This window comes from Meriones unguiculatus, chromosome 3 (assembly GCF_030254825.1).
Source record: "Meriones unguiculatus strain TT.TT164.6M chromosome 3, Bangor_MerUng_6.1, whole genome shotgun sequence".
Lineage (NCBI taxonomy): Eukaryota > Metazoa > Chordata > Mammalia > Rodentia > Muridae > Meriones > Meriones unguiculatus.
This window is the reverse complement of record NC_083351.1, coordinates 98,470,076-98,492,590: the sequence shown is the minus strand read 5'-3', so window position 1 is coordinate 98,492,590 and position 22,515 is coordinate 98,470,076. Positions and strand designations below refer to the sequence as shown.

The 22,515-nt window shown below is 44.2% G+C and overlaps 1 protein-coding gene across 5 annotated transcripts in view; it reads left to right on the top strand.

The window, feature by feature from the left end:
- Sema5a (semaphorin 5A) overlaps window positions 1–22,515 on the top strand; it is a 470,503-nt gene that overhangs the window by 7,826 nt on the left and 440,162 nt on the right. The window contains exon 2 of one of the 5 annotated variants that reach the window (XM_060380387.1): window positions 18,036–18,141. The exons of the other annotated variants lie outside the window; for them this stretch is intronic. The gene's annotated coding sequence lies outside the window, so the exon portion shown is untranslated. The remainder of the gene's footprint in view (window positions 1–18,035; window positions 18,142–22,515) is intronic. 5 annotated transcript variants of the gene reach the window in all.

The window sequence follows — 22,515 nt, the reverse complement described above, 5'->3', positions numbered from 1 at the left end:
CAGCAAGCCTAGCCTAGGTACTTTGGGAGAGACTTGGTGACTCTTTGACTTCCTTCTGGTCCAGTTGTTTTGGGGGATGTGGCTTCAGGAAACATGGTGGACAACATAGAGTCTCATGTTTCATTGGAGCTTTCTTCAGTCAAGGTCTGTAAATCACAGGGCCAAATTTCTTCACCGAGGATGCTCTTCTCTGATGGGCAAGGTCACTGTGCCTGGTTCTGCACTCTCCAACTGTTGCTGGTGTTTGCTTCAGCTGATGCGTGAGGCAGAAAACTTCCCCCCACTCTGTGATAGGGTATTGTTACGTGGCCTAGTGGCCGGCATCTTTCAACAGCCATACCTAAAGACAGAGTGCAAGATCTTAGGGTGTTGTGCGTTTTCCTTTTCTCCATCTGTCCCCCCACTCCCTACTCCCGCACACTCCTTATTCTCTTGTCTTAGGGCCCTGGCTGTGTTGCTTAGGCTATCTCAAACACCTGAGCTCAAGCAGGCTTCCCATTTCAGTGTCCTCAGGTGAAGGGCCTCAGAGGCCTGTCTAGAAGGCAAGTTTTAAAATGCTCCAAACCTGGAATCTTTTACTTTTAAGAGTCATAAAGCCATTTCTAGCTCTTTCTATTCTGCTCTTTCCTGGATAAAATGTAATGCTGAAATGGATATGGGTAGAAATACATGTGAACTGCCTGTAACTTCCTTCCTCTTCAATTGTTGCCTGTCAGGGAAAGAGAGCATGTTCAGCCCTCTCCTCTTGTGTTTTGAGACTTCCATCTGCCTACTGCCTTGAAATCACCTCTGACGCTTGCTGCAGGCTTGCTCAGGTCTCCTGAGGGCACCTTCTTTTCCCCACACCAGTTGGCTTGCACATGGTGACTTTCTGTGAAAGTGTTTAGTTTGGCACAGGCAGTCTGTGCCAAGAACACCCTGTGTGGCTGCCAGCATCTTGCCATGGCTGGCCTTCTAGCTCATACACATCTCTTTGATAGTAAGGAAGCATTTTTATTCAACTATATAATGGTGCAGGCAAGCCGCACCGAATTTCTTCAACACTCATTTCTTCAGTCCCTGCAGTTGGAAGGGAAGTGGAGATGGACCATCTGAAATTTTATTTCAACATTTTATAGACCTCTTGTAGTTTATTCCTCACTGGCTTACTGTCCCCACCCAGTCCCACCCTTCCTCCCTCTTCTCCTCTCATACCATTCCCTCAGTCCACTGATAGAGGAGTACCTCCTCCCCTTCCATCTGATCCTAGCCTATCAGGTCTCATCAGGACTGTCTGCATTGTCTTCCTCTGTGGCCTGGTAAGGCTGACCTTCCCTCAGGTCCTTGGTTGGAGTATCAGTCTCAGAAAAATCCCCTGGACCCAGATTTTTTGGTTCTGTTGCTCTCCTTAAGGAGCTCCAGTCCCCTCCAGGTCTTTCTATCTCCCCCTTCTTTCATAAGATATTGGTGCACTCTGCCCAAAGTTTGACTATGAGTCAAACTGCGTCTGCTTTGATACCCTGCTGGGGAGTCTATCAGAGGCCCTTTGTGGTAGGGTCCTGTCCTGTTTCCTGTTTCCTCCCTCTTCCGATGTCTATCTCGTTTGCCTTTCTGAATGAGGATTGATATCTTACCCAGGATTCTCCTTCTTGCTTAGTTTCTTTAGGTGTACAGATTTTAGTATGTTTATACTATATTATATGTCTAATATCCACTTATAAGTGAATATATATACCATGTGATATACCATGTGTGCCTTTCTGCTGCAGGGATACCTAACTCACAATGATCTTTTCTAGTTCCCATCATTTGCCTGCAAATTTCATGATTTCCTTGTTTATTTTATTTTATTTTTATTTTTATTAAATTCTTTATTAATTACACTTTATTCACTTTGTATCCCCCCTGTAGTTCCCTCCCTCTTCCCATCCCAATCTCTTCCTTCCTCCACCCTCTGCATGCATGCCCCTCCATGCAAGTCCACTGATAGGGGAGGTCTTCTTTTCATTCCTTCTGATCCTAGTCAATTAGGTTTCATCAGGAGTGGCTGCATTGTCTTCTTCTGTGGCCTGGTAATGCTGCTTCCCCTTCATGGGGAGGTAATTAAAGAGCAGGCCAATCAGTTCATGTCAGAGACAGTTCCTGTTCCTATTACAATGGAACCCACTTGGATACTGAACTGTCATGGGCTACATCTGTGCACAGGGGTATGTGTGTGTGTGTGTGTGTGTGTGTGTGTCTTAGGTTATCTCCATGCAAAGTCCTTGGTTAGAGTATTAGTCTCAGGAAAGACCCCTGTGCTCAGATTTTTTTGGTTCTGTTGCTCTCTTTGTGGAGTTCCTGTCCTCTCCAGATCTTCCTGTTTCCCACTTCTTTCCTAAGATTCCCTGCACTCTGCCCAAAGGTGGCCCATATGTCTCAGCATCTGCATTGATAGTCTGCAGGGCAGAGCCTTTCAGAGGTCCTCTGTGTAAGGCTCCTGACTTGTTCCCTCTTTTCTCCTTCTTTTGATCTCCATTGTCTTTGCCTTTCTGAATAGGAATTAGCTTTTTAGCAAGAGTCCTCCCTCTTAATTAGTTTCTTTAGGTGTACAGATTTTAGTAGGTTTATCCTATATTATATGTCTATATGAGTCAGTATATACAATTGTGCATCTTGAGCTATCCCAGAAGCAGAAAGATTTCCTTGTTTTTAATTGCTGAGTAGTATTCCATTGTTTAAATGTACCACAATTTCTGTATCCATTCCTCAACTGAGGGACATCAGGGTTGTTTCCAGATTCTGACTATTATAAATAAAGCTACTATGAACAAAGTTGAGCAAATGTCTTTATTGTATAGTTGAGCCTCTTTTGGATATATGCCTAGAAGCGGTATAGCTGGATCTTGAGGAAGCACTCTTCCTATTTGTCTGAGAAAGCACCAGATTGATTTCCAAAGTGGTTTTACAAGTTTACATTCCCACCAGCAGTGGAAGAGGATTCCCCTTTCTCCACAACCTCTCCAGCTTGTGTTGTCACTTGAGTTTTTTATCTTAGTCATTCTGATGGGTGTAAGGTGAAATCTCAGGGTTGTTTTGATTTGCATTTCCCTGATGGGTAATGAGGTTGAGCATTTCTTTAAGTGTTTCTCTGTCATTCGATATTTCTCTATTGAGAATTCTCTGTTTAGCTCTGTACCCCATTTTTAAATTGGATTACTTGATTTATTGCTGTTTAATGTCTTGTGGTCTTTATATATTCTAGATATTAGCCCTCTGTCAGATATAGGGTTTGTGAAGATACTTTCCCAATCTGTAGGCTGTCGTTTTGTTCTGACATCAGTGTCCTTTGCTTTACAGAAGCTTTTCAGTTTCATGAGGTCCCATTTATTGATTATTGATCTTAGAGCCTGTGCTGTTGGTGTTCTGTTCAGGAAGTTGTCTCCTGTGCCAATGAGTTCAAGGCTCTTCCCCACTCTTTCTTCTAAGCAGTTTAGTGTATCTGGTTTTATGTTGAGGTCTTTGATCCATTTGGACATTAGTTTTGTGCAGGGTGATAAGTATGGATCTATTTTCATTTTCTACATGTGGCTATCCAATTAGACTGGCAAGATGCTATATCTTTTTTCCATTGAATGGATTTGGCATCTTTGTCAAAAATCAGGTGTCCATGGGTGTGTAGGTTTATTTCTGGGTCTTATATTCAATTCTTCTATTCAATTGATCTACCATTCTCTTTCTATGCCAGTATCATGCCGTTTTTATTACTGTTGCTCTATAGTACAGCTTAAGATCAGGGATACCTCCAGAAGATCTTTTATTGCAGAGGATTGTTTTAGCAATTCTGGGTTTCTTGTTATTCCATATGAAGTTAAGAATTTTTCTTTCAAGGTCAGTAAAGAATTGTGTTGGTAATTTGATGGGAATTGCATTGAATCTGTAGATTGCTTTTGGGAAGTGGGAGGCTAATCTTTAACAACACATTCCCTCTTTATAAGGTGACCCCTCGGTTCATCCTTTAGTCTTTTGTGTATGTTTGGGCATGGGGAGTGTTCTCTACGTATAGGTCTTTGTGTGTATGAGGTGTCTGTTTTGTGTTTACAGGTGTCAGTACATGTAAGTGCATGTGGAGATCAGAGATTAACCTCAGAACTTGTTCTTAGAGATCTTTCTTTACCTTCCCAATGCTGGCATTGCAAGTTTGAACTTGCAATGTGAACTCTGGGGATCAAATTGAGGTCTACAGGCTTTTGAAGTAAGCACTTGACTGACTGAACCATCTCCCCAGCTCTCGTTTCGTCTTTTCTGGAAAGCATCAGTCTCACACAGCTTCCCTTCCCACCTAGGCAAAAGGGGGTCTGCTGGATTAACTGATAGGCATTTGTCAGAATCTATGGATCTGGGAGCTGCTACAGCTGATATGACAGCAAGCAAGATTTCTGTATTCTCCCCAGTCTTTCTTCTAGTGTGTGTGTGTGTGTGTGTGTGTATGTGTGTGTGTGTGTGTGTGTGTGTGTGTGTGTGTGTGTGTGAGCTCATCCTGAGCCCATTATAGGCATGACACAGATGTAGAGGCAGTTCAGGCTCATCTGTGTACCATGTGCTGTGATGCCTAGCTGGGAGAATGTATCTGTTCCTGGGGTCACATTCTCTATGCTGGTTTTCCCATGAAGGAGATCTGTGTAGCAGGGCTGTACACACTCTACCGTTGCTGCTTTCCCACCTCCAGCCAATCATCCTTCCTTTGCTTTTTTGGTCACACCAGATGGTGCTGGACTGGTGTTTGATGGGAAAGTGTCTTCCTCTCTACCTACAAACCCCAGATTTTGTCTAGTGCACTGCTAAAACCATTGTCTCCATAATGCTTCTTCTACCTGAGAATGTCCCCGTGGATGTGAGCTGTGTAGTGGTCCTGGGGGTGGGCTGGGGAGTGGAGTTCAGGGGTCTGGAAGGAAGAGGAATCTGAACAGACTTGTGCAAGTTGAGACGTCATATTTTGGTTGTTGTAGTTTCCAAGTCTACTCTGAAGTCAGGCCTGGAGCCAAATTTACTTTCTGTCTGCCAGCAGTGATGGAATTCCTTGGTCCCACCACCAGCTTGTGAAAAGAAATCATTCAGGAAAGTGCAAGCTGGCAAGGGAGAGTCGCAGAGATTCATTCACTTGAAAGCTTATGCTTGCCTGCAAATGTTATTTAACTTGAGCAATTTCTCCAGGCCCACCTGCTGAGTTTCCATCTCCCAGAGGTTTATTTTGGTACATGGGAAAGCCAATGAAGGATTCACAGTATGGAACTTACAGGACACATCTGAGAGGCAAGAATAGCAGAATGGGCTTTCAGGGTTCCACAGTCATGAAAACTTGGAGTCAGAGAGTGTTAGTCCATTTTCCATTACTATAACGTAATATCCAAGACTGGGTAACTTAGTAAAGAGAAGATGTTATAGTTCTAGACGTATAAGGATGTGGCACCAGGGTGGCTTGGCACTGATGAGGACCTTGTGAGGGGAGGCATCATAATGGTGGGAGCAAATTAGACAGGAAGTCACAGCCGTGGAAGGAGTCAGTAGCAACCTCCCAGAATACTCCAGTTCTACTGTCTTCACACCGCCACACCAAGCTTAGAACATGGCCTCCTGGGTGGCTACTTCATCCCATCCCAGCAGCATGCTTGGCCTTTAGTACCTGCAACTGTAAACAGGACAAGTTAAGACATCATGATGCTGTATCCCAACAACAAAAACACCTGGAAGATACTTCTTAAAGGAATATGTACTTATTTTTTCATTGTTTCTTAATGTATACCAATGGAGATTAATGGTTTGAATTTGAACTAGGGGTGGAGAGAAAATTGACTTACTTGGTCTGTGGAGAATATATCCTGAATTTTTGATGGGAGGAGGCAACTCCCAGTGTTGATATTATCTGGAAAAGGGGATGTGTTCTCATGTAGACTATAATAGAACATATGTACTTCAGGTACACACAGTGGGGTCACTTGATTAGCAATTTCTGGTTGGTGAAGAGGAGCTGGAGAGGCTGGAACATAGAACATGTGACAGGTGTTCTTCATTTGATCTCTGTGAATGAGTGCCTTGAGCATCTTCTAGAAGGCCTTGAGAAGCAAAGGACCTCCAGAATTAGGGTGTTCCCTCTTTCAGACAGTGGGGGCTCCATAGTGTCATCTCACTTTATTTCCTGTAAAGTTAAATCAGGCTGGTCCATATACACTGGCTTCTTCTGTTCTCTGCTTCCCTAACAGATGTAGGGTTTATTATTATTTTTTTAAATGATTGCAGCTCAGATCTTTCTAGCCATTTGTGATTGCATTATTTGCAGAAGAGCCAGAGAACATCACTACCCAACTTGGCACCTAGTCCTGGAATACTAGCAGCCTCTTTCTCAGAGTGGCTCCATTGCATCCTATAAAATGAGGTTGCAAGTTCACCCTCAATCAAACAGTTTTAAGATTTGCTATTAAGTATTTTTCAATGATCTTTTGGCATTTTGTGTTTTAATTAAAAGTATATATTCTCTGAAGAGTTAGCCTTTGGGGCCAATGTTCATGCCTTGAGGTTGCAAGACATGGCCCTAAGTGGAAGAATTAAGGGTTTAAATTGGAGGCATGGCAGATTGTCATTAAGAGACCTGGACAGAAGGGTAATTAGCACATTGTTCATGGTAGGGACTTCTGGAAGGCCCTCAAGGCCAAGTGTCCTTCTTGGGCTCTTCCTTAATTGCACGTTTGAATGAGCACAGAGTTGGCTGCTGGGTTTAATTAAGCCTGAGGGGCTAGCCTTATGAAAACAAGTCCAGTGCACATTAGGAAAGGCTGCTTTCTCCAGTCTGTAGGATTATATCCATTTGGTTTTGTTCCTCTCCTTTTTTTATATTACTACTGTTCTTAGACTTTTGATTTTTTCCCATTAATTTATTTACTTAATCACTCTATAGCCTGATCACAGCCCCCTCCCTCCTCTCCTCCTAGTCCCACCCTCTCCTATCTCTTCCCCCATTCCCCTTTTCTGTTCCTCTTCATAAACCAGCCCTCAAGACTGACTTCAGTCAAGCTGTCTGGCTGGATAATTGTGGCAAGACCCAAACACATTGCAGTTGATGTTAAATATTTTAAATTCCTGGGGTAAAAGGTGCATCAGGGAAATGAATTTGCATGTTTACAGATGCATACAAAACAAAAAACATAGGTGCATTTGTATAAAAGAGATTGGAGTACAGTTAGGGACTGGTAGACAGCTGAAAAAATATATCAGTGTTTGAAATACATGATACATATTTGACAAGTTTTTCCCTTCCAAGCAATTGGGAATTTGTTATCTGCTTTCCCATATTAACTTAACTTAATTAAATCAATTGGATTTATTTAACCAATGGTTCCACATTTCAGTAGTCTCAAGGAGTATTTGAAGTTGTATTATTTTATAGTGAATGTTTGAGGTAGTATTTTGTACCTAAGCTGTATAAAGTCCTCTACGTCCAATGACACACATTAAATCCTGTGTTAATAACCATGACTCCTAAAGGAGATATCTATTACAAAATAACCTATGGATGATTCCCCCAAGCCTCCTTAAGGAATTCTTTTCTGCATTCCGGATGTGTTTCCCAATTTGTAAGTAGAAAGCACATCTGTTGATCTCACAGTAGGCTGAAGTGTCTGGAGGGTCGCTGAGCTATTTTTAACAGGTTCAAATGTGTTCAGTGCTGGATGATTTCCAATGATCCAAAATTAGTAATGGCATCTTAGACATCACAGTGCTGAACACTCAGACAGTTCAGCACACTCAACGCCATTGGATTGTCAACTGAAATCCAACACAATCATGGTTGGCTTTGTTCAAACTAATATATGACTCCCCGGAGAAAACCAAAGGTTAATCTGCAGTTGTGGACAAAGAAAGCTGAAGTTTTGAAATCAGGGGCTGGATAGAATGTGCAAGACAGGAGCCTAGGCCAGCTGCTGGAAGACTGTTAGATGCACAGCAGGGATGCCCTGGACCACTGCGAAGGAGCAAGCAGAACAGCTGAAATCTGCTTTCTTCTTCTCCTCTATGTACATGAAAGAGAGGTCAAGGGAGAAGGGTGGTGGGCCCCCAAGGCAGAAACAACCTTTCATCTGTAGGAGAAGGAAAGGGATATACTGTTACCCTTGTGAAAACATCTGAGACTCATGTGTGGCTCATGACTCACACATCCCAGACACACATGATCTTCTTGAAAGCATCATATGTATATCATGTCTAGGGACAAGCACCACCATCACACTGACACATAGCAGAGGCTCTTCTGCCTTATCCATTGATTCTATTTTTTTCCATACCAGTTTTGTTGTTGTTGTTTGTAAAATAATCCATGATTTAAAGAAATATGGGCTAATCTTAATAGGTTTTTTTTTTTTTTCTGGCAATTTCTATTGCCTTACTTGACAGTGGAATGTTAAAGGGGTATAATGGAAACATTTGTATCTGATTTGTTGAATATTGACTGGCTCCTAGTTGATACTAATATTCCACAGAGCCCCTGAATCTGGAGGGCAATCTTGAGGTATCCCACTTCAGCCTATGTCCAGGCAGGCTTTTATAAACTTTCAAAGAAAAAGACTGTGTTCTGTTATGATTTTAAAGAGGGGCTTACATTGGGGTCTTATTACTAACTGGACCAGTGATTCACTTTTGCTGTGGCCTAGCTCCACTGAAAACGCTGGGCTAAATGGGACCATATTGCCTTCCAGGAAGTATGTCCTAGTTGTTTCTCTAGGCTGACCCTGTACCCTACCCTATGAAGACAATGTGCAGAAGCTGGCTGTGGTTTTGTTCTTTCCACACCTGTTTTCCAGGGGAGGTATTCCTTGTCCTGGGATAGATGCGATTTTTTTGTTGTTGTTGTTTGGTTGTTTTTGTTTGGTTGTTTGTTTTTCTGCATGTTTCTAGAGAACATAAACCGATATTTCAGGTTCTGTTCAGCACTGTGGAGTTAGGAGTCTAAGGCAGGGTGCCAGTGGTAAGAGGAGAGAGGAAGAGTTATGTGGGAAGCAGAGGCACACAGAAGTGATCCATAGTGTTCTCTTGCCTTGATGGGGCTTCCACTCTGGGTAAATGGGCTTGCAGGGATCTGGGGCACAAGTCTTCCTAGTGTTTCAGGAAGTGCCTGGAAGTGTCCTCCCTGTCTGTGTGTATATTGGAGAATGAGCTGAGGTCCTTGTGTGTGCTAGTCAAACACTCTACTCCTGAGATACCCCCTCCCTTCCTGTCCTTCACAGAGAAGCCAACATAACAAAGGGTTAGTGGCTTTGCTTGTATAAGACATCTCTGTGGATTTTCAAAGCTGGAGTCTCTGGCATTCTGCTGTCTGTCTGTCAGAGAGCATGTAACATCTAACGATTTAGTTTTCTGCATGCAGATGCATCCTGAAGTAAAAAAAAAAATGACTTGAGGGTTACTAAGTTAATCTTGAAGTGTTTGCTGTCTTCATTTCGGGAGGTGGTCATGGAGAAGTTTGGCTGTCGTCATTCTGTGGCACTGCTCAGTGTGTCTCACAGGGTCCACAAAAGCAGAGTGGGTTTCTTAGTATCTCTCAAGGGACTAAGCCATGAATTCACTTTTGTGGCACAGTGTTCTTCCCAGTGGGAAGTCAGTCAGCAGCCCGGGTAAGGAAGGAGAAGATGGTCTTTCCAGAAGTGTAAGAGCTTCAGGATGCTGAGTACAGCATACTCTGTCCCCTGCCCCGTACCTTCGCTGCAGCTGTTTAGCAGGGAGCTTGGGTTCCTGTTCAAAGTGAGTCCAGTGTGTTGGTCAAGATCCCTAATTAGTCTCCAGGCTCCACAGAAGAACCATTTCTGTCTTCCCCAAGCTCTCCTAGTGTGTATATCCCAAGGGGAATGTTGGACTGAGTCTGGTATTCAGAGTGTCAGTCAACACGACAATGCCACACAGCACTTGTTCCCCAAGGTATGAGCACATTACACAGGAATTTACAGCAGAGGTGGCAAGGCAGGTAACATTTGTCCTTTCCCTCCTTTTGCCTTTTTATGGAAACCAAAATTTACAGATAAATTTTGTCCAGTGCTTTTAAAATATGCAACAGAACGTTCATTATAAAGGAATCTTTAATTCTTCTTTATATATGGATGTTGTTATTGTTTAAGAGTTGTTTGCTAATTATGTATGTGTTTTAGTGTTGGGCATTTAACTTGTACATATGTACTTATGTTCCAATTATCCATCAAATCATATACATTCTAGAAAGTCTATGTGTAAATGTACATATGATCTATTAAATGATGCATGGTCATTTACGTGGGAGTGTCTCAATTCTACCATCATCACCAGCTATGTCTGCTTTATTTTCCCTTAACTCCTAGGGACACCCTGGCCTTGTTTTATTCTGTTCTTCATAGTATAAGCCGAAAGCAGCAAAGAGTTAGAGGCTTTGCATGAGATGCTCACCTCTGGGTATGTTCAACTCAAAGGAAGCTACAGAGGCAGTGCTCCAGAGTAAGGAAGGGAATTAGGCAGACATGCCTCATACTGGCGAGTGCCCCTGGTGTGATGCCTTCAACTGCGGCTATCCAGTTCTTTCTTGGCATTTGCCCTTTCATTAGAAGCAGTGCTGGCTAGTGAACCATCTAAGATAATAGCTACTGCAAATCTGAGTGTGATGCACCCTGGATTTAATGGTACTTGGGTTCCAGGCATCCGTTCAGAAGGTTCTTAGTCTGTGGCAGCTGGGTAGTTCACGGAGGAAAGAGGTTTACTGTATCTTGTCTCATGGTTGTGAAAGTCCATGAGTTTACTGCCCGATAGCAGATACATCTACTCAGGCTTCACCACAGTGGAGTCAAAGTGTTAAGGAGAAGGAGCGAAGGGAGCACAGTGGAGAAGACACTCAGTGGCGGCCTCTTCTGTGAAAGAACTACGTAAATCTTTCTTAAAAATAATAGGGTCACTTCCTACAGGCACCGTCCCTCTCAGTACCATCCCACCGGCAGGTGAACTTCAGCCTGTATTCAACGGGAACAAAGCACAGCCAAGCCAAATGCTATGGTTCCATGTGACACCTGCAAGTACAAAAGGCATGTCTGAGCATTTAAAGGCAGACGGAGGACCTAGCAACCACTCAGCTTATCAAAAAGACTTCTCTTCCGTAATCCATTCTGCTCCAGCAAGCTCGTTCGTGAAAAGCTTTAAGCAGAATAAATGAATAGTAATAACCTTAGCTCATGGTCACTTTCAAATATACTCTTGGGATTTTGCAAGGTTTTGAATACTAGGAGGGGCAATACTGGAAACGTGATTAGTTTATAATGTGACCAGAAAGTCTGGGTCAAGTTCAGTCCATATCTTGATACCTCTGGCAGAGGCCACAGGTGTCTGGAATATTCCTGGTGTGAGAATTCTATGTGTTTAATTTTTTTTTTTTTTTGAGACAGAGTCCTGGCTGTCCTGGACTCATTTTGCAGACCAGGCTAGCTCCAAACTCACAGAACTCTGCCTATTTATGCCTCCCAAATGCTGGGAATAAAGGTGTGTGCCACCATGCCCAGCCAAAAGCCAAAAGCTTGTGTGTGTGTGTTTAATTTTTTTTAAATTGAGATGTATCAAGTAATTTTGGTTCAGTGGCTCAGAGTTTCATGTTCATAACTATGTTCTGTATAGCTGTTGGGAGGAACTATGTAGCTCATCGTGGGCTATAGGCCAGGGGCAGGTCATGCATGCAGCTCTCCATGAGGGAAGGCTCCCCACCAGAGTGGTCAAGTGGAACCCTGCCCTCTCAGGAAGGTGCTGACAAGTCTGGTAGCCAGAAAGGAGGCTGTGGACTTTTGCTGCAGTAATGCAAAGGTGGAGATGGTGTGAAGCAGAGTTGGCGGGTTCAGATGGGAAGCCCTTTGTCCCCAAGGGCTGGCTACCATCCCTGGAGCAGACAGTCCCTGTAGTCAGTGTTTCTAGATGCAGTGGTATAACAGACAGCTAGTTGTGCTTTTGGAACTGGAAGGGAGAGGATAATAACGAAGGCATTGCCACAATGGGCTCAGCAATTGATGGCTTTTCCCTAAGTCCCGAGTTCTGCAAATAAAAATATGTAAATGCTGCCGAAGCATAATGTCATGCCGTAGTTCATCACCTTCACTCTGTTGGCTTCTAGAGCTTACATGAAGGTGCTTACATGAAGGTGCTTACATGAAGGTGCTTACATGAAGGTGCTTACATGAAGGTGCTTACATGAAGGTGCTTACATGAAGGTGCTTACATGAAGGTGCTTACATGAAGGTGCTTACATGAAGGTGCTTACATGAAGGTGCTTACATGAAGGTGCTTACATGAAGGTGCTTACATGAAGGTGCTTCTTTTCTTTGGTAGGACCGTCTTATTTTTTCACTCTTTTTGAAAGAAAACAAATCCAATCAATAATGCCTTGTAAGTATAGCAACATAGTTCAAGCTGCCATCATTCATTACTGTGCTGCACAGTCCTCATCAGGGCCTTAGACTCTACTGGATGCTTTCTTGGGTCTCATCCAGTTGCAGTGACATATTGGCTGGCCCTGGAGTCAACACAGCTGGCCTCTAGCAGCTGGGTGTAAGAAGCAGCCTCATTTACATATCTGACACTGAAGGGTTCTAGCCTATGGCCTCTCTCCTCTGTGCAAAGAAAGATGTGGACCTCAAGAGACAGGAAATGGAAGTTTCCAGGCCATGCCCAGAAATAGTCCCTGGCACAAGCCTATTTCCTTTGAATAGTTTTGGTTGCACAAAAGTTCCAGAGCTTTCCAGATGTGCAAAGTTGGAGAAAGTGAGTGTTCCCTGATGAGAGAGGGACAAAACACACTGCAGAGGAGGGTGTGGGAGTGGAGTTTGGCATAGGCCATCTGTGGGAAAGGCCATCTGCCCCTCCATTCCTCATGTGCAGTGTCTGGAAACTGATCATGTGTAATCCTGTGCTTAAGTGAGTGACACTTGCCTTCGTGCCTATGCATAAGGGCTTGGGAGCTAACACAGGCTAACTTAAGCAAACACAACACACGAATGCCAAGCAAGCACACTGTAGAATGGGGGATCCTTTTACCCTGGTGGCTTTTGTTTCATGAATATCAGCTGCATGTTTTTTTACAATATCACTGATTGTTTCGATATCGTGACAATACGAGGTAATTGTAGTGGTCATGAGAAAGGGTTCGGATACAGGTTGTATTTGGAGCACAGTCCTGATGCATCCTTTGGACATCTGTTAAGTGAGTGGCTCATGGCTTGTAGTAGCTCTGTGAACACTGTGTGTTAGATTGTTACCAAACTCCACAGTGAGCAGTCTGTAATGCCAGTGGATCTGAATCTTGGTGCGAGTCAGTGAACAGAAACTGGTATAGCTGCCCTGTGGTTTGATGTCTTTCTCGACTTAGAAGCACATTCACTGTGCAGCTGGGTTGCCTCCCAGGCTGGGTCTGCTGCACATGGGAGCACCTTCACAGAGAAAGGGAGGGCTGGGCAGAAAGCGGCGACATTTGCTAAAAATACAACAGGGCAGGGACTTGCTGCTCCACTTTGCATGAGAGCAGACAACTCAATGTGAGGAAAAGTGAAGTCTGCTGGTTTCTTATCTGCTGCCCTACCAGATCTGCTGCATGTTCCAGGCTCTGGAGAACATCAAAGTTTTGCTTCTGGTTGACTTTCTGTCCTGGTAGCTCTACAGAGGAGCAGAGGAAGAAGGGCTCATGGCATGAAGGTATGACTTCCATAGCATGGTGGCTGGATTCTTCTGCCCAAAGCCTCAGAACATTCAAGGTCTAGACATGCTCTTCCTGCTCCATCTGGCCTCTGAGTGTCTGCGAAGCCTCTGTTGCTCACACAACTCTGAGTTGTCTCCCGTGTCCAGCGCTTGAATTGCATTATCTTACAGTACTCACACGGAGTGTGCTTCGCCATCTGTCCCTGCAGGCTAAGTAATGGCAACATCTGTATCCCATTGGTTTGGTGGTATCCTGTCCTGCAAGCAAACGGACGGAAAGGAGAAGTTAAGAACGCCACTCTTGACTCATGTGAGAGGAGGCTGGTGGGCGTCTATGGTTCGGCCACTTTCAACCTGTTATAATAAATAGCTGCCCCATGTTTGGAGGAGGATCCAGACCGGCCGATGCTTTGAGTAGGATGTGGTTCCTGGCCCCTGTCTATCACTCTCTGACTATTAGTGGAAAGGGAAGGTGGGACTAGAGTCCAGTTATGAAGTTGTACTGCCCCAGTCCTTCTCCGGGCCTCCAGTCTGCTGTAGCTCTGAAGACTATCGCCACAGAGACCCCAGGAGGAAATCAGCATAAAGTGACAGAAGGGAACATAATTTTCCTGAGAAATTGGGGAGGATCCATGCTGTTGGTTAGTCTTCCCTGACTTAGATAATGCTTATTTCCAAGCTGACACCCCTACCAGACAGTGGACAGCTATTTACATAATTAAGGCACTAGTGAATTAATTTTGATGAAATCAGTAAACTATATTACCCGGAGACAGACCCTGTGAGTGCAATCAATAGTACATTTAATCTCCTTTATCTAAACATGCAAATATCTACTTAGATATTGGTCTATGCACACACATCCCACTTGGCTTTTAGTTATCCTAATCTTACATGTTTATCCCCGCATTTTACTAGGCTTTAGATAGTCTGAGGGAACGGAGAGAGGAGCATTGTATGGATTTAGTCCTCGCCTCCTTTTGAAATCATCCTGCTCCCTGGAAGTGGCTTTCAGCTGTGATCTGTAAGAGTACAGTTCCAGCTTTACAGATGTCACGTTTTTAAATGGAATATGAGATATATTCACATAGCTTTTTGCATGTTTTCTGCTTGGCGGTGATGTGAAGAGATTCTAGGGTTTCTAAGTCTATGTTTATTAAAAATAGAATTGCTGCACTCAATATAGTTATTAAATCTTTCTGTTCAAACTTTATATAAGACTAGAGATTCAAAAATGCAATTTTCCCTCTGGATGCCATTATTTCACAGCTATCAAAATCAAGTTTCCTGAACTCCTGAGATTCTGTGGCCATCCCCATATAAATCTGTGCTTTAAGAAGAGTGGCATTTCTCAGTTTCCTGCCCAAGGTAATTTGGATCCAAAGCATCCTCAAACACTTCTCACTCTTGCAAGATTCTCACTGAGGACAGGGCCTGGAAACAAGGGGGCACATTGGTTTGGTGTCATGCTTCTTGGCTGTCCCTAGCATTTGTGGTGGAGCCATGCACAGACTCTATCATCATTATACACCACTGCAGATTTCTCTCTTTCTGTCTGAATGTGGTCTGCTGATTTGAGACCTGTGACCCTTGAGTCTTGACAGAGACAGGTTAGGGGACAGGGTGGCAGGAGCTTGTGGGGGAAGCTCCTTTTCTCATGGTGGATCAGGTGCAGCATTCTTTGAGCTGCCCTTCACAACCAATTTCTACCAGTCAAACTCCACATGCCCCATAGTTTTCAAAATGGCGCCAGCACCTTGGTACTAAGTCTGACCGGTCAATGAGACTGGGGTGGGGTGGGGGACATTTCACATTTGAACCAGCACACAGCCTGTCACATCAGACCCCAGGCTCTTTCTCAGGTTCTCTTTCACCTCTGAACAATCCGTGAACATATTGTTAAGGATTTATTTTATGTCAATTTCATCCTCTCTTAATATTCTGCTCTATTAGTCACTGCAAATGTTGAATTAAAGCAGGGATATCTCAGGTTGCATGAGCTCTGTCATTTCTACCTTTGCAGCATGAAAGCAGCCACTGGTAACTTGCCAGGTGTGTGTGTGTGTGTGTGTGTGTGTGTGCATGCCTGTGTGTGTTAATAAAACTTTATTTACATAAACAGCAGTGGGCCAGGTTTTGCTGACAGACCACAGTTTTCAATTTCTTGTGAAAACCATCTAGAGCTCTCTTTCAGTAGTTCAGTCATGGCACTTGGCCAGACTTTTGGCTACTTTATTTGATTCTTTTTCCTACCTTCTTGCATAACCCCTAATCCTCCAACCTCCAGCACTCAGTAGGAGCTAAAGGTTAGAGGGAAAGGATGAGTCAATATTGTCAGACTACCTGCTGATTAGGGTTATCAAGTTCCTTGGGACAGGGTTGATACTCACAGACAGGATATCCAATTTCTTCTCATCTCTTTATGCATAAGCAATCACAACACACCACAACCAACAACACCCAGCAACAGCCACAGCAGCAGTAGGAGCAGCTGCTGCAGCCCCTCTCAGGGAGCTCACATTTGTATACCCTCTCAAGAGTGCCCAGAACACCAAATGTCACACACACTTGCAGAAACTCTCTGCAGCTGGCAAAATCATGCTCCTGCTAGAGCACAACACAAAACATCGTCGTGTTGGCTGTGAACAATCTGAAGCGGCTCCATATCACATACTTGAAATGAAAACACTTTCCCATAACATTTCTGTGTTTTTAAAGAAACCAAGAATTCTTTACATTTTTGTGTAATCCACACCAAAATCTGCTAGGTTGCTGTGTGTCTTATCTCCGTCTGAATTATGTGTGCCATTTCTACTGTTTTTCCCTTCTCCCTCTGTTTTGTTAGCTTGTTTTTAGACATCACTGATGTTTAAGCCAAAGCTTGAACATCTATACCCCCAACCCCATACATATACTACAGCCTTAGCAAATAGCTGGCAAAATGTCCATGTTTATTTGTTTGTAAGTACATTCATAATAGTTAAGAAAGTGAGAAATTCTTTCATTCTGACAAAAAAGCATTCATTATCTTGTTTGGTTATTGCTAGCGTGTGTAGTTCTTCCTGTGTGGCTTCTATCTTCTTGTGGCTGACCAACAGAAACAGCCACCATTGGGTGCATCTTAATCCAGCACGACCTCACTAGAAATAGTGCGGTCTGTGAAGTTCCGAATGCACCTAAATGTGGTGTGTGTGTAGGTAACTATTAGGGTTCTGCACCTCTATAATCAGAAGGCCATGTCCCTGGTGAAGGGCACAGGGACCGCATGCATTTTGCTGTAAGCTGCGGTAGGGCTACAGCTTCCCTGTCCCCTGGGAGCCTCCTGGCTTCCTTGCATTGCAATGGCTTAAAGCATGAAGTTCCTGGCACTTAACAGCCATTGCTCAGTTTGTATATACTATGTGTCTGCTCCTTCACTTGCCAATTGCCAGATGCAGGTTGAGGAGGGGGACCACTCAGTGGTAATTTATGACTTGCTGATAAAATCTTGAGTGCTGTTTCTTTCTCTTTAGCCTTTCCTCCAGCGTTTTACATATTTGTATAAAGCATCAGGCTTAGATTGCGTTTGTTTTGATTTCTGAGCTTTTATAAGTCATTTCTCCCTCATAGTATGGAATTGTTGTAATTTGAGCTACAACATGAAAACGCTATGAAGGTTTTTTGCTTTAAGTTTAAATAAGTCTGCATTGAAGACACCGAAGCCAACCACTCCAAGAAGCTCAGGTATCTCTTGGGACTGTGATGAGTCTGGAGGCAGAGGCACACATCTCGGCATTTCACTGGGACTTGCGGGCAGCTGCCGCTCGGCTCACTGCTGGACTCACCTTGACCTCTGGGGCCACCTTGCCACCTCACAGGTCTCCTTTGAGCCTCACTTCTTGTCCTCATTAATATCTTGATTGAAGTCATTAGTTTCTGTTGTATAAATAAAGAATGGATTTCTCGAGGTAGTATTAAACATTCTTATTAGCTATGCAAATGGAATCACTTTAATCACTCACTAATTGCTTTATCAAGTCTGACAAAACACAAAACTCCAGAGCAGACTGGCATAATCTTTGGAAAAGAAAAAAAAAATTATCCCATTTAAATAGTAAGCAAAGGGAGGCTGCATCTGCCCAATTGTATAAAAGGCTGGGCAGGCTCACTTTCAAGTGAAAAGCAATTTTGTCAAGCCCGGACAAGAATTCTACATGTGGGATGCCGCTGTGACATAAAATATATAGTGGCTTTTGTAGGGAGACACATATGTACCAGTGTCCATTAAAAATCAGTTTGGTGCTTCCACTCAACTCAATGGTTTGGCTGGATACTCCAATTAAAAATCTTTTTTTTTTTTTCAGAAGGTGGGGAGCAGAAACCACTGCCGGGAGACTGTCTTTATGAGCCCCCATCTTCGTGAACTTTCCTCCTCTGCTCAGAGGTGCACACAGCCTGGGTGCTCCTGAGGTGTGTGGTCCTTTACTACATTAACCTGGTCTTGGCGAGGTTGTCTTTCACTGATTAATCCGTGGGTATGTAGATTAGGAGAGGCTGCAGAGATGACAGAGGGAAGACTTGAGTTCTGCTGAAGAGTTTTTTCAGGGTAGATGAGGTCACTTTTCATGAGAGGTTACCTAAGCCCCTTCTAGAGCATAGCTGGTCAGGATCTTCAAGAAACTGGTGAAATCTCACTGATACCTGAATCTACAAGGGTAGTGATGAGGAGCCTGGGGACACAAGTGACAGATAGAAGTACTTCCTTATGAAATCTGACATGTGACCCGTGTGCTCACCAGCAATGCCTTCCTTAATAGAAGTTTTGTTGTGTAAATATGGATTTGTTTTAATCCCAAGTGTGGGGTTTTAGTTGGGCTATAGTTTGTCCACACCTGTTAATTGTCTTGTGCAAAGCATGGCTTTTGCCAGCTGGTGACAGCCTTCCACGTGCAACATGGAGAGGGGTGTGATCTAGGACTCTGAGGGTATAAAATACAAAAACTGAGAAAGAGAAGGCGTGGCATTCGGGGTTTGTGTGTGGTGTGTGGCGTGTGACGTGTGACGTGTGGTGTGTAGCAGTTTGGAGAGACTAGAGGTGGTGTGATGGTTTGGAACAGACAGAGGGAAAGAAACACTTCAGGGCACTGTGGCCTGGAGGAGACTGCTAGCTGTGGCTGTGGCTGTGTTGATGGAGATTGGTATAGAGCCCTAAAAGAATCCCTTAACCCCTAATAGCTGGGAGAAGTAAAAGGGTGTGAGTGCCCTCTCCCCACCAACCTTTTCTCTTTCCTACTTAAGGTTGGGAGTTGATGGAAGAAGACAGAGGTGTAAACACCCCAAACAAAGGAGAAATTTTTTAAAATGAGAGCTACAGTTGTCATCTCTGAAACGTGCTTCTGAGAGGTACACAAGTCACCTCCCTGGGAATAGTACTGCATCCTGGGTACCCTAAGCACTGCTCAGAGGTGAAAAAGTCTCAGGGCATGAAGGAAAGGAAGGGCTTTTGCTGGAGAGGACTCTTGCTGTGCAAAGGACTGGATAGGAAAAGAAGTTTTTCTGGCACTTAGTAGGCCCAGAGAAAAGAGCTAGAATCAATGGGTGGTGGTAGTGGGGGTGGTGAGGGTGGGGGTGGTGGGGTGGGGATGATGAAGGTGGGGGTGGTGTTGGTGAGGGTGGGAGTGGTGGGGGGGGGTGGTGAAGGTGGTGATGGTGGTGGTGAGGGTGGGGTGGTGGGGGTGGGGTGGTGGTGGTGGTGGAGTGGTGTGTAGGCGCTTAATAATTCAGAGCCTTAAGGAAATGCAGTGGCTGGCTTTGGATCCTCTAATTGATTTGATAACCCACTTAGCAGAATACAATGAAGGGCATTAAATCCTGAATGATTAATCTCTGAAGTTGTTTTGCATTCATCTCTTTTGTCTGTTTGTTGAGCACTTTGTGTGTGTGTGTGTGTGTGTGTGTGTGTGTGTGTAGAATTTAGACTCAGTATTTGTGAGAAGACAATACAATTTCAACATTTTTTGGTAAGTTGAGATACTTAGAAAAGCTACCAACTGTTAGCCTGGGAATTTCTGTCCACTCAACTCCCATGCCCTTGCTGCTTCCTCCTTATCAAGGCTACTTGGTCTGAGCACTGACAATGTAGCATTAACGAAGTCTACCCGTCACTCGGCTTTCCTAGGTTCCCCCTCACACCCTTCTTTCATTCCGGCCCCCATCCAGACATCATGGGGCATGTAGCCATCATGTCTTCAGACTCTTCTACTCTGTGACCATTTCTCAGGCTTTATTTTTGTGACCCCGACGGTTTCGAGGGGCCTTGATCAGAGAGCTTGCACAACGCTTCACAGTTGGGTTTTGTATGAATTTTTCCTGATGAACTAGACAGAGTTATTGTCTTTCTTAAGAAACTTGCATTCATCTTTTATTTTTCTGTACATGTGTGTACATGAGTGGGCGTACCTGGCATGGTGTGAGCATGTGTGGAGGTCAACAGACCACTTGTGGAGGTCAGTTCTCCCCTTCCACTACAGGGATTCCAGGGTTCCAACTGGAACCACCCCCACCCCCACCACCCCCACCCTCACCACCACCATCACCACCTTCACCACCACCACCACCACCACCACCTTCACCACCCCCACTACCACCACCCATTGATTCTAGCTCTTTTCTCTGGGCCTACTAAGTGCCAGAAAAACTTCTTTTCCTATCCATAGGTCATGGAAGCTATGGAGATGGATGGATCAGTTGGTAACTTAGTTGCCATGAAAGGATGACCCATGAGGATGATCTCCTGTGTGCAATCCTAGAACTGATGTGTAATCTTAGAACTGGGAGAAGGGGAAGGAGACAGGAGAATCCCTGAGGATTGCTAGCCAGATATTCTAGGTTTAGTGAGAGATCCTGTCTTCATAAAATCAGCCTGGTAGCAATTTAGGAATATACCCAACATTGCTCTTAGGCTTCCACATGCATGTACACACATTTGTAGGTGTGAGCGCACGTATGCTCACGCGCGCATACACACACCAACACATACACACCCCCCACACTATTTCATCCTCATGCTCACATAGGTGCTAGGGCACACTGTAAGGATGGCTTGGCTCAGACACAGTTGAGCAGCTGCCTCTCCTCTCTCCTCTCAGCCTTCACTTCCTGCCTGACCTTTCCCAAGTCCCCCAGTACTCTATCCTCCTTCACAACTTGTGTCAGCCTCTTCCTTTTCAATAAACTCCGCTTCCCTCTCCCTTCTCCATCCCTACTCTGCCTTTCCTGCTGCTCCTGGCCTCTTGTATAATTTGTCTACTTGGGGTTTGTGTCCTCTGGAGTCTGGCTCAGGAGAATGTTCACTTTTATAGAATTAGCAGGTGCTCAAAAGATATGGAACAGCCAAGAGCTATGTGGGGGAGGAGACCACGGCTTCGCTTCACGGTAACTGTGTGTGTGTGTGTGTGTGTGTGTGTGTGTGTGTGTGTACTCACTGTGGGTTCCTTGAGGAACCGTCCTGTGCACTGGGATCACTTGGCACTTTCAACCATCTTTCCTCCGGGGACTCATGTGTCTAGAGCTGTGAGTTAGGAGACAGTTTGCTCCCTCTAGCACTTTTCTTCATGAAGCTCTGAGTATTCCTTATGATAACTGTCCTGGTACTGTCTGCAGAGGGACACGATCCACAGGTATTAGCAAGTGCTTCAGTAAGGGAAAAGCATCAGCATGACCGAAGGGAAGGGGAATATGGACATGCAACAGCGTAGATGGAACGCAGGATGATGGGCGGGCCTGCAGAAGCAGCCTGTGCTCCTCTGAACTTGGCCCTTGCAGTCCCAGCCCGTGCTGGCAAGCCCTTAATGGTGTGGATTTTGTAGTAGTTCATTGTGCTGGGTTCTTAGTTCTTGGCGCCAATACTTGATGCTGATTGGAAACATATCTGAGGAATTTTCCCTTCCACTTAAGACACTGAGTGCCCAGTGGCGAGCCCATAAAAGACTTCCTTCAGCATTAATTACGTGGTTTGAGAAGAATAAATGGGTAAATTAGAGAATTAGCACTGGGTGGAAATGCAGCAGAAACGGACCAAAGCAGTTGGCTCAGGCTGGTTTCGGGACCTAGAGTTGGATGGTGAAGCGTGTGCATCTATCCTCCACTCTTAACACTGAGGGAGAAAGCAGTATCAAAAGCACTCACATGAGTGCTCACATATTCATTTATGTACACTTACTTTGGACACTTCATTAACAACACACTGTACAGCATTTTGCAAAAGCTTTGGCATTTATTTAGATACACATTGATAGTAGGATGGTTGCTTCAGGAAAGTCAAACCTGGACTTTGCATGGCCTTAGCTTTCCATCTTCCAGTGAGTATGCAGCAATAAAGTGATAGCCAGTGATGATACACAGTGTAGAGAAAGGACGACAAGCCAACCCAGACATACACAGAAGAGACGAAAACTCACCTAACATGCTAGGAAGAGTAGAGCTCAAAATTATGTTTATGACTTTATAATATGCCAGAATTACTCACTTAGCCATGTGAGTAATACTGGGAAATTCAAGTTTCAGGTGACCCCAAATGAGCTTTCACTTATGAAGCCTTAGAAGTACTTTCTGCTCTTGTATGAAACGAAAAAAAAAGTAGGTAAAAGATAACCATGTTATTTTTACTATGAAACTATCGTGAAGACTCATACTTTAAATAGCTCTTTACTCTTTTCTGCTGTGACTCAGCATCTTGCCATTTTGAAATAAAGTGGCTGTTTTCTTCTTATGTCCTCTGTACTCACTAAGTGGTGTGCAAGTTTGTGCAAACAGAGAGCAATATTTAATCTGAGAGCAAAGCAG